The sequence below is a fragment of the Anopheles stephensi genome, chromosome 2 (assembly GCF_013141755.1).
Source record: "Anopheles stephensi strain Indian chromosome 2, UCI_ANSTEP_V1.0, whole genome shotgun sequence".
In the NCBI taxonomy this organism is placed as follows: Eukaryota; Metazoa; Arthropoda; class Insecta; order Diptera; family Culicidae; genus Anopheles; species Anopheles stephensi.
The window spans coordinates 10,029,724-10,041,825 of NC_050202.1; the positions used below are offsets into that span (position 1 = coordinate 10,029,724).

The window sequence follows — 12,102 nt, forward strand, 5'->3', positions numbered from 1 at the left end:
GTGAAACGACTTTTCGACGACGGCGCTCCAAAGCGTGCACACAATGGAAGTTGTTTGCGGTGAAGGTGAAAAACACGGATGTGCAAGAAAAATCAATCTCAAAACAAAAGGTTGTTTATTTATACTTCAGCGTGAACCTGGGGCCTGGTGCTTTGCGGAAATAGAACGCAACCGGCGGCCCCGTACGGCGCAGGCAGGATATGGTGGTGGCATCCTGCAGTGCCGTTTGCACCCTATAATGGGCCTCACAATGGCCTTGTCATTCATCCGAAATACGGTTGGATGAGCTTTTTTGTCGAACACATGCACCCACGGAGAGTCGTCTGCTTATGTGTGCGTTCGACTGGGGGAAACAGTGCTGCAGAACGTTGGGCCTGAAGTCCATGAGGATCACAGTTTTGCCTGGAACAGTCGACTACATATTATGATGGTTGTAACATTTCCAGGGTTTCGTCTACTAAAAAGTGAAGTATATAAATGTTTTAAGAATATTTAATGTGGACCTAACAGATTATTTCAATATTTTTAGATTTGTATGCTAAAAACTGCAGGACCAGGGATAGGAATTCTTTGCAAAGTATACAATGTATTAATATGTAATAAATCAAAATATTCACAACAGCTCCTTAAAGTGATGCAAGTATTCGAACTGAGCCTTGAAATACCCATCAACACATCTGTAATCTGCTCATATGCGACTACTGTTAAACACTTGCGCCAAGTTTAATCCTTCGCCAGACTCTCACACACACACACACTGTTGTTATCCTCCCCCGTACGCAACAGCAACTTCAACAACCCGGGAAACATAATGGAACACATGAAGTGGCGTTCCACTGCCACTCAAGCACCAGCTCTCGTAGGAGAGTGAGCATAAAATATGAAACGCCTGGAGTGCGCCCTGGTTTTGGTTGTACGCTTCGCTTCGTTGGCTTGCAGCAATTTGGGGGTTTGAAGACTGGGACGCGCATCAGTCAAGACACCGGAAACATGCAAAAACCCTCCACCGAAGAGGTAGCGAAGCCCCAACGATCCCTTACCCACATCGAATCGCTCACAACAAGGAGTTCATTTGGCGCAAATTAGCAATTGAGGGAAGCTTTCACGTACCCTTTGCGCTTGAAGCTTTTTTTCTCAAGATTTAGGGGTGAAATCATTTTTTACCAGACTCGAAATAATGAAACGTCAGGAAGCTTAAAGGGGGAGCCTTTTTCGAACAGGACACCATCATATTTCATTCGTACTCGGTAAGGGAAGTTATTCTAATCAACTCTAAGTGATAAAATTAAGAGAGCACCTGTTCGCTATTCACCAGCAACGCATTAGGCATAATGACATGCTCCTGTATTAATACCATTGTTCCAAGTCGGTGTATTAATGTATTTGTACAGGTGTAACTTTGTTTAAAATAATCAAATCTCATGCTAAGAGGCTGGTCATACTATAGTCTGGAGAAACTACTTCACTCCAAATACCTCTGACTGTAGGATTATGAACCTTTCTAGTTCTAGTGCTAAAGTACACCTCTGAGACTACACATGGAAAACTGACGAAATCATCTACGATTCGAAAAAACAGGATTTATGGTTCTACAAGTGTCGAAGGGCAATGAAGGAGACGATGACTAGTATTACGAACTATAGGATGATCTCACTGCTATACCTCGTTAGGCTTCCAGGGGCGAGTCAAGTCATGAGAATGACGCTGGACAACCCTGCTCTTGATTTTTTTTTTTGTCGTCCACGTGAAAAGAAGAGATGAAGTAGACTTAGACAGAAGTGGAGTGATGGCGTCGTTGCGTCCGCAAGGGTTATTAAATTGGCAGTCAACGACACAAAGCGTTTCTGGCGCCTTATAAACCCCAATTTTTTATTCAGACTCGCTTCATCGCAGAAATATGAATAAAGTTTTTAGTTTTTCAGTAAAAAATTAATTTGAAAAAAACACTTCAACAGCTTCTAAGGATACAACACCAAGGTGAGGCTATATAATTACGCCTAATGTCTAAAAATCTGGCGCTAGAGAGAGCCATCCGTGACTCAGAGGTGGAAACTTCGGGGACCATCTTCTATAAGTCAATCCAGATCCTGGCATACGCTGATGACATAGACATCATTGGTTTGAGGCTCTCCTATGTAGCAGAAGCTTATCAAAGGATCGAGCGTGCGGCACAGAACCTCGGGTTGGAGATTAACGAGGCGAAAACCAAAATGATGGTGGCACCACCAGCGGCCCTGCTAACAAACACTGATTTACGCAGGGGTGATGTACAGATAGGTGACCGCACCTTCGAAGTCGTCCAAAACTTCACCTATCTGGGGTCAAAAGTCAGCACCGACAACAACATTGATGTTGAGTTACGCGCACGGGTGCTGGCTGCCAACCGGTCATACTACAGCCTGAGGAAACTTCTCCACTCTAAATACCTGTCGCGACGGACGAAGCTGGGACTGTACAGAACTTTTATAGTCCCAGTACTCACATACGCCTCTGAGACATGGACTCTGTCCAAAACTGACGAAGCCCTCTTAGCCGCGTTCGAGAGGAAGATGCTCAGAAGGATTTTTGGCCCCGTATGTGTGGAAGGACAATGGAGGAGCCGCTACAACGACGAGCTCTACGAGCTGTATGATGATCTCACTATCGTACAGCGCATTAGACTCGCCAGGCTCCGGTGGGCTGGTCACGTCATGAGAATGACACCGGACGACCCAGCCCGTAAAGTCCTTTTAGGCCGTCCACAAGGACAGAGGAGGCGTGGTAGGCCCAAATTGAGATGGAGTGATGGCGTTGATGCGTACGCCAGAACGGCCGGGATAACGGATTGGCAGACGACGGCGCTGAACCGTGAGCGGTATCGAGGATTGTTGCAGCAGGCCAAGACCGCAAAGCGGTTGTAGCGCCTGATAAGTAAGTAAGTAAATGTCTAAAAATTGCGAAGCGATTTATTTAATGTATGTTGTTACCATGATCAAACTGTCATTTCGGTTTATACAGTTCTCAAATTACTGCAACACAAATACCTTGTCCAATTAGCTCAATTTTAGTTTTAAACTTCAAAAAACAAATCATGCATAGCGATAAAAAACAACAACCAACGCACGCAGGACCAGCATATAACTCCCATCAATAGAATTAATTTCATTCAATTTCAATTAACAAATAATTGAACCGTATTCCTCCACCCTCTAACAAGACTCGATCGATGGGCAAATGCCATTTCGTTCCTCGCTTTTAGCTGGATGAGCAGAGGATTGCCACACAGATACGGTGAAAGGAAAAAAAACCTCACACTAATTCACCCGACTCCCCAGACTCCCACGGCCCCCCACCAACCTGCAAAGATCCCAGAGGTGCAAAATCGATTCATCACCGCACCCCGCCATTCCACACTTCCCCCATCCCTCTCCCAAACCACTCTCAGTCCGGGATCATTCTTTACCGCAAGTATTCCACCTGAACCACAATGGCCGTTGTTAGGAGAGCTGATGTACACGTAATTAATTACAGCCCCACGAGAAATTCTAACCATTTCGAGCCAGGCACCACCAGCACCGGCAGTTTATCTGTTCCGATGAATTTTCCGACACTAGCACCGACCCACACCACCCATCCCGCCTCTAACGCCGCTGGACGACAATCGTCAACCTGATCAACATCATCTTCATCATCCGTAGCGGAGAGGGACCGATACCGGGGATACTAATTAGTGGCGGAATGAGCTTTACCATAGCTGTCCCCCACAAAAAGGCAATCTTTCCCGTCCCATTGCGTCCACTTTCCTGCACTCCAGCCCCGCACCACAAAGCACAGCCAAACAGCTCGCAGTCAGTGTGTCTGAGAGTCTGATCAGCAGCAGCTCTCGTCCTCGAAACCTGTGCCATTTTGCACCAAACTTGATTCGATAGATTGATGGAAAGCTTACTAACAAGCTGAGGCTCCTCTCACCCTCCTTCCGCCACACTAGCCCCCCTCTTGCACTCACCACACTTTTCGCAAAAACCCATTCAATACCATTAGTGATTAGCGGCATGGCGCAAAGTACCGCGGGCTGACACTGAGGGCGATAATAATGGTTTGTGTGTGTGTGTGTCTGTGTGAGCAGGTGTTAAAACTCGAGCAGATTTCGTGTTTGAGGAGGAATTTGCAAACCCCTGCACCCTAAAACCAACCCCTCCCCCGTTCAAAGGAAAGCTTTCCCGTTTGGCTGTGAAAGGTGGTGCGGTGAAGTCAGTTGCTCAGTGAACCGGGGAAAGTTAGTCTGGGAAATGGGATAAATTGAACCCAAAATTAAAGTGATTTTAAATGCTGCTTGTTTTTGCTCGCTTTTTTATAACGGAAGTCCGCCATTGCAGTTTTCATATTATTATCGTAATTAATTAAATTGTGCAAATCAAACAAACAAGGTGTCATCAATGTAAAGATTCCAAGCATTTGAAGATATATACACTCACCACAACAATCCCTTCTACTATTCCCTTTCCATAGCAGTACAAACCCAGTTTTTTTCCAGTTTTGCTAAAATAAAGTGGGTGAAAACGAACCACAAAGTTTAATCAGCTAGCTCTGGGCCAGGATATTGCAATGGACCGACATCGAGGGCGACGTCGACCACAGTCGATTCTCGCGCGTTGAGGTTATGTTACAGAATTAATTACTACCATTTGCCTTTTTTACTTTGCTAAAACCCGACGCGAAAACTGCCGGAAACCGGGAGCAAAACACTAATGGACCGACCACCGATGCGCGGAGTAGTATGACTTGGCAAATTTTCAGTCTGTCTCGCTTTGCCCCTTCGAACTGGGAGGGGTGGTTGCACCCTTCACCACGCTTACAAATGGTCATGAATTTTCTAAAAGTTTTTATCCACCCACCGGGTGTTCATCTCACCCTGGCAGATGTTATTTTTTGTCTGCCAAACGTACGTTAATTATGTGCTACAGAGGACCTGTGCGGTTACGTATGTGGTTATTGGTGTATTTGCTTCTCTTTAAAGTTCAAATTCGTGGCTGAAGTTTGAGGACGATGGAATTGGGAAAAGAGATTCCCCCCAAAATAAAACTAATTTCTTATAACTTCCTATTTTAATACATAACAAGTTCATTTTCCTCCAGACGAGAAACAAAGCAGCAAAGGAAACTTTGCTATAAATGTAGCTCAATAGATCTTTTAAAAATAAGCAACAAACCATAAACACTCTATTTTATAGCACCTTTTTTTCTCATCTCTTAAGGACATTTATCCATTCTTAAACGGCTCTGGAACATCGGAGCCAGTTTAAGAGCAAGGGTTTATTGGATCCACGAATTTTTCAACCGCATTGCGATCGAATTACACACTGCGAGGAAACAACTACCGACAAAGAAAAAGCTCCAACCCTTCGGACGAAGGACCGAAAAATCTTCAATAAATGGCCCAAGGAGGAAAGAAATCTAAACTGGGCGCCTTCGTGAGCTAAATTATCGGTACAAAAATCGGCCTGAAGCATAACTTGTAGCAAAATATTGAATGACGGCATTGCGGGCTTCCGTAAGTGGTACCTTTAATAATTGAAAGTTATTTTCCAGCTCAAGTTGCATTACGATATGCTCAAAATGTCCTTTGGTTGGTTTGATATCAACGAAATTTTAATATCATTTCCTTAAATGCATTTTTGAAGCCACGAAGCAGCACAACGTAGGGCCAATTTAAGGGTAATTTCCAATAAATTTATCATACCCCAAAACATAACTCTCCACTTAAAAGTGTTATCCTAATTTCAACCGATAATTGTGTGAGGGATGAAAAAACAAACCCTCCCATAAATCACAAAACTGTTTGGCAACAGTTTTTCAAAAACGTTTGCCACTTTTCCAATCCAATTTTCTTTCAGCGCCACTAGCCACAAACCACAACGCCATCGCTTGATGTAACAATTTTCCCGGTTCGATTTTTGCTACCCCCTTTTTCTTTGCTGTTCCTCTTTATGTAATTCGCTTCTCGCTCTCGTTTAGCAGCGGAATCGGCCGAAAAGTTTTCTGCCCGCTTCATATTTCCACAATACTAAGGGCCCGGTCAATCCCGCAGCAAGTGGTAGCAATAGCTTCAGTTCGTCCGGATACTGTGAATGTGTGTGTGTATGTGTGGGGGGGGAGGTGTATGATGTGTCCTTCGATGCTTTGCGATGTGTGCCAATGTTATCGCCAAACAGTCATCGATTTGGCATCGAAAAGTCAGCACATTCCGAGCGAACACACTACCACCGAAGCGTTTGGTGCTTGTTTTTTCTTTGCACATTTTTTTTTTGTCGGACCGCACAGAGCTAAACTACTCACTCCTGCCCTCAGCCATGTCAGCAGCCGGGAAAGGGGAGAAAACACACTTGACCTAGTTGTGCAGGCCAAAGTTGTTTCCTACAGCAGCAGTGGTGCTTTGGCTTTGGCTGCATATACGAACCCGTACGGAGGCTTGCCGAGGCCAGCCAGCTAATACACGGCGTGCTTGTTAGGGGAACAGCGACACAACAGTTTGCTGATACACTTATCGCGGAAACATAAAACTAGCCTAGAATATGTACGTGTTTAAAAAAATAAGAAGTATTGTTATCATTCAATAGTAAAGAAATGAGTAATATATTTTGGTATTTTTACAACTGAATTTCTGGTGAATGACCAGGCGTCTCCATTTCATAAGCAGCAACCCTTATTCAATACTTTTTATTTGTTAATTGTTTTCTTGGCAATTTTGTTTTCCCAAAAATTTATTCAAAATAACACTGTAACCATCTTCCACCGTAACACATAAACCATCCCAACAATCAATGAAATGTTCCCTAATCAAACGAATTCTTCGGATAAGCAAATGGAAATTCTTTTCCCGAAACCAGAAGGAAAGCCTGTTCTTCCTTGGAAAAGTAAGAAAACCCCTCGTAAAAAGGAGAACAAGATACAATCTCCATACACATTTCGATTTTATATCCCCTGGTAGAGATCCTTTTGCTGCGCCGCACGTGACGGAAGGATGTGGAACCGAAAACGTTGCCTAAAGTGTGTATGTGCCTCTTCGAGCGATCCGGAAGTAGAACGGATGCAGCGGGCAAAATCGGTCCTGAAAGCTTCCGGAAACTATAGGGAATCAATTTTGAAAGCTCGAAAGAAACGTGGTGAAAGTGGGCAAGGAGATCGCACAAACGGTCACAGAAATGATCCCTTAACCCTTACCTAAATCGTTAATGTGACAAGGTAATGCTTCTGGCTAGCGATCCATTAGAGGGTATGGGCTGCATCGGCTAGAACGCGTTGCCAACAATGGTACTTCTGACCGGATGCTGTTTTTTCTTTTGCCACAATAGTTCTTCTTATTGTGGGGTTTCCTAAGAATCAAGATACATTTACATCTTTTCCCCATTCGGCAAGATAATTCGAAGCGGAAAGCTTTCTAGAAATTGCTCACCAATAAATGCAGGGTTTTCGCGGGTTTTATCCGCATGTTCAGCGCGCTATTGATAAGTTCAGGCATAATGTTCAATTTGATGTCGTAGAGCAAGTAAAAAATAATTTCCCATGAAAACCCTGTAAAATCTCTAATATTTGAACAGGTGAAATTTTTCCACATGCCAAAAAAGGATCCGTTGGAAGGGTTAAGCAGGAAATTTGTACTTTAAACATTTCAGTATGAAGCACATATTTAAAGGATAAAAATAACAGCAACCAACCATAAATTGAACCTACTCAATTATGTAAACATGGTGTACATTACAGTTTGAAATAATAGAAACAAAAAAAAAACGTTGCGCATCACTCACTGATGGTGATTACCGAGAAACATTGATTGCATATTAAATGTCCGCTTTAATCATGTGCAAACCATAACGAACTCCCCCATTTCCCGACACGCTAACCATCACTAGCAGTGCGTTCAGTGATACGTAAAATCGGCAATAGATGCTGAGTGTTCACATTACACAATCACCGCGAAATGCAGCATGTGCATGCGTACAGTTCTCGCGGGTCACGTGAAAGCCACTTTCGCACTGGTGGAAATAATCACTCATCAATATTAACACACACACCGCCTCCATCGGATGAATCATTCATCATCTAATTCACAGTTCAATTTATCGCATTTTCAACGAAACTTGCGCATCGTCCACTCCACGACGCTGCCTGCCAACAGTGCTGGGATGTGTAGCCCTATTTAAATAACGCTTCCAATGCAAATACAAATACTGTGGGTCATAGTTTACCATTTAAATAACGACAATACGATACTCTCTTACCAAGTTTTTTTTCCCTATATTTATATATCATTCGTAACCGCGTCAACTAGCGAATCAATATGCAGGGTTTTGATCCATATAATGGCAAATGAATTACTCAGGGAAATGCTTCATATGAGTAGTGGAATATTGCACGTCAATTATGGAGCTTTGCAATCATACAATGGAATATTGCATACAGCTAGGTCATATTTGCAACACAACAAGGGAACTGTGATGACTGATGATTCCAAGATGATTGCAAAATTCCACAGCGGACTTGCAATATTCTTTTTAAAAATTCCCAAAACTATGACAAAACTAGAGCAAGGAACCATAGCTCTGGATTTTACACTCAAACAGGACTCTCTTTGAATTGCCCTCATCATAGAATTCGCAATGAAAAAGCTTCTCCGAGCAAAACAAAAAAAAGCACACCCTTCTACAAGCAATTATGATTCGGACGATTAAATTTAAATTCTGCACAACAAAGCGACAAAAGCGTCACCAGAAGGTGGAACCATCTAAATATCCTGAAAAAGCTAGCCACGGTGAAGCGTAGTAAAAACAAAACGCACACACACAAACACACCCTCGAAAGCTGCCAACCCCAAAAACCCATTTATCTTGAGCAAAAGTTGGTTAATAAAGTTCAAAATTAATAACCCTTTGGCGTCGCCTTTTATGCGAACAGAAAGTGTAGTCACACACACGCGCACCGTACGATACACACACAATACGATGTTGTTTCATAATTCTATCTTGCGGAGAGCTTTAAATTTTCCCGGCGGTAAACACGAACACGAGGGTTGGAAAACCCGGTGGATGGAGAAAGTGTTGCGATTGTGGTTGCGAATAAAATTTTCCTGCGAAAAACTTTCACCCAACGGGAAGCACAACCGGGGCTGAGGATAAAGAGTAAATAAAATTTAAAAGAAAGCTAGCGGCGAGGGGAGGGAGGCGTTAGTGAGAATAACACGAAAAAGAAATGCTTTTAACACAACAAAACAACTCCTTCGGGTTTTTCTTTTTTCGTTTTCCACGTGTAGCTGTGAAGAAATGTTGAAGGTTTCTGTCGAGTTAAGCTGGCTGAGAGTGATGCAGCAGGAGAAAAACAAAATGGTTAGTAAGAGTGGTTTGAAGAGAAGTCAACCCAGTCCACTACTAACAGCGGACCAAGACTCAAAGTAAGCTCAAAAACAAAATGCACAAGGGAAACAGAGCAGCTCGAACAGCTCACCAGGGAAGCACAAAAAAAGCATGCGAGAATTTCATCTCGAGGCGAAACTTCTTCGCGACGGTTTAAAGAATAACCTTCATCCCTTCTTCCTTAGCAGGTCGAATTTCTTTTTCCCATGCTTTCGCTGCGGAAAGCTGTCAACAGTTGAATTTCTTCACAACCGAGTCCTTAAGAAAAGAAGCGAAAAAAAAACAGTAGCCATGCCTAAAACTCGTATTTCACGTCGGATAATTATTATGCCTCTTTTCCTGGTTTCTTTTGCCATTTAGCCATGTTTCTAGCGCTACACAGGAAACTAACGCGCGCTCGGGGAAAAATCGGTCACAGTTAGGTCAGTTTTAAAGCAGCGCGTTCACACAGCAAGGCCCGGCCGACTTCCGGAAGCCGTAAAATAAAGGCAGCACAACAAAACCGTACCCCTCGTAGTGATGTCATGGTTAAGAACTCTTCAAAGCTTTTAAGTCCACCGTAAAAGAATGACTCCACACACACACACACACATATCAAGGCCGAGTGTAACGATTGACCCCTTTCGGTTGGTGGTACTGCAACCATGCTGGGCTATGGTTCGTCCAGAGTGTTTCGGTGATCGCCGGTGGGGTGAGATGGGAAAAGCGAATGACATTTTCCGGTTGTGGCGAAGGAAAATGCTCGAAAAAAAAGCCCCGAAGGAAAAGCAGCAGTTACAGTAGTTCACGGTTAGGGTTCTTCGCACACAACTTCGCTTCCACCCCATAAGGTCAAAGGATGACCTTCATTGCTTACCCCAGCTTTTCCTTTCCTCCCATTGCGGTATGCGCCCCCCCCCCCCCCCACGCCCACGGTGAAGAGAAAATGTGGCCCACCCCACCTTACACCGGGGTTTAGGTTGACTCATCCGGAAAATTAATGATTTATTTTTCCGCGATGCTCAAACACAAAACAAACCGGAAGAATGATCCGTTTTTCACACGGAGAGGAGGGAAAATTGACACGGAGTAGAAGGGTGCGCACGAGCTGTTAATCTTTTGGCTAAATTAAATTTTGGCGTTATTACACATTGATTGTGCCCGCTGCAAGGCGTTGAATCCGCGGTCTAATTAGATGATGGAACTGTGTATACAGTTTTTTCCACGAGAAACTTCCCACACACACACACACTAAATTAAGAGAATCCTACTAATAAAAAAACGACGACCCAAACACACATCCGGCGAACATAACTTATTAGCTGATTATTTGCTGTACGATCAATATTTGATTTGCTTTCCGGAAGAAGCCAACACTCCTTCTCCTGCTGAATTTGTTTTTTCTTTGGTACCATGTTTTTTGGCGCACTGCGTCCCTGTGAGCGAAAAACAGGGGAGGGGGGTTTCATCGCGTAAACATAAGCAAGGATTTGAGCCACCGCGCTTCTCGGAACTGTTGAATTACCACCACAGTTCCTACTACTAGCAAACGCAAACACACAATCTCAGCTCCCTTCTCCCATCAGAAATATCCCACAAATGTTTGAATTTTCCACCAACTGGCACCAACAGGGCAGGATGGAAAATTCTCGTCCGCACCTACCTACGCACACGGTGGTGGGAAATTATTCGCAACAAAACAAATTGAGTGCGTAAAAGCGGCTTTTCTCGGGTGAGAGTTTTTTTTTTTCCTTCTTGGCGGGTGTAAAACATTGCTAAAACCCCTTCCTAAAATAAATATTCATTTTCGATTTCTTGGAAGGAAATCGGCAAACGACCACATTCCTGCTATGCATGGGTGTCGAATGGTGAAAACTAGGGTTGAACTTTGTTTTTATTTCGGCAGAAAAGCACCGGCTTCATCATACCATCATCCTAGCTCGTTGTAACATTGAGCTGGATTAGTAGAAAATGATGTCTAAATTTTGCGAGAAGTCAGTTGTCAGGCTGTACGACATTCATCACTAATTTAAAGCCTTGGAGCCTCACAAACACGCGTTAGAATTAGTGAGCTGTAAAGAAAAAGAAACACCGGAGCAATTCGCACACAACAGCATAATCGGTTCCAATTGAAGACACTTTTAACTGCAAACAATAAAAAGAGGACCTAAAACGAGGGCCTCCTCCTCTTCGTCCACATCGCAAGGCACATCCTCGCCTGGGAGATGCTTCTGTTTTTCACATGGAGATTTAGCGGAGGGTTGTTTGGTTGCCGAAATTTTCTCTCCAAATTACTCGCTCTCTTTCTCACTTTGCCTCACACACACACGCACAGGGGCGCTAGTGAACGGTTCTAGTTTTGACAGGTCACCACACAACACACGACAGATCATCTCACACCAGACGCGTACCACACCCCGTCGTCCACCAGTGGGAAGAAACGGTGTGCCGTATTGCCGAAAATTTTGGGCGCAGAGTTACGAGGACACTCTGATGGAGCAGCAGCAGCAGAGATGAGAGAGGTGCGAAAGGGGGGGAGCTGCAGCAGTTAAAGCCGTTTATGGTTTTGTAAAGGAAAAATCCTATCACACTAGGAGTAGCTCCTTCGGGTTCACTTAAAGCACGATTTCTTCACGGTTTCCAACTTCCAAGGTCCTTACGGTAACTTCAATATTTTTCTTCAGTAAAAGAACTATTTTGACAACTGATTTTACACAGCAAAAACACACACACACACA

At 43.7% G+C, this 12,102-nt stretch overlaps 1 protein-coding gene across 9 annotated transcripts in view; it reads right to left on the minus strand.

The window, feature by feature from the left end:
• The window catches only part of LOC118503859 (atypical protein kinase C), a 110,917-nt gene that overhangs the window by 73,784 nt on the left and 25,031 nt on the right, over positions 1-12,102 (minus strand). The window lies entirely within an intron of this gene.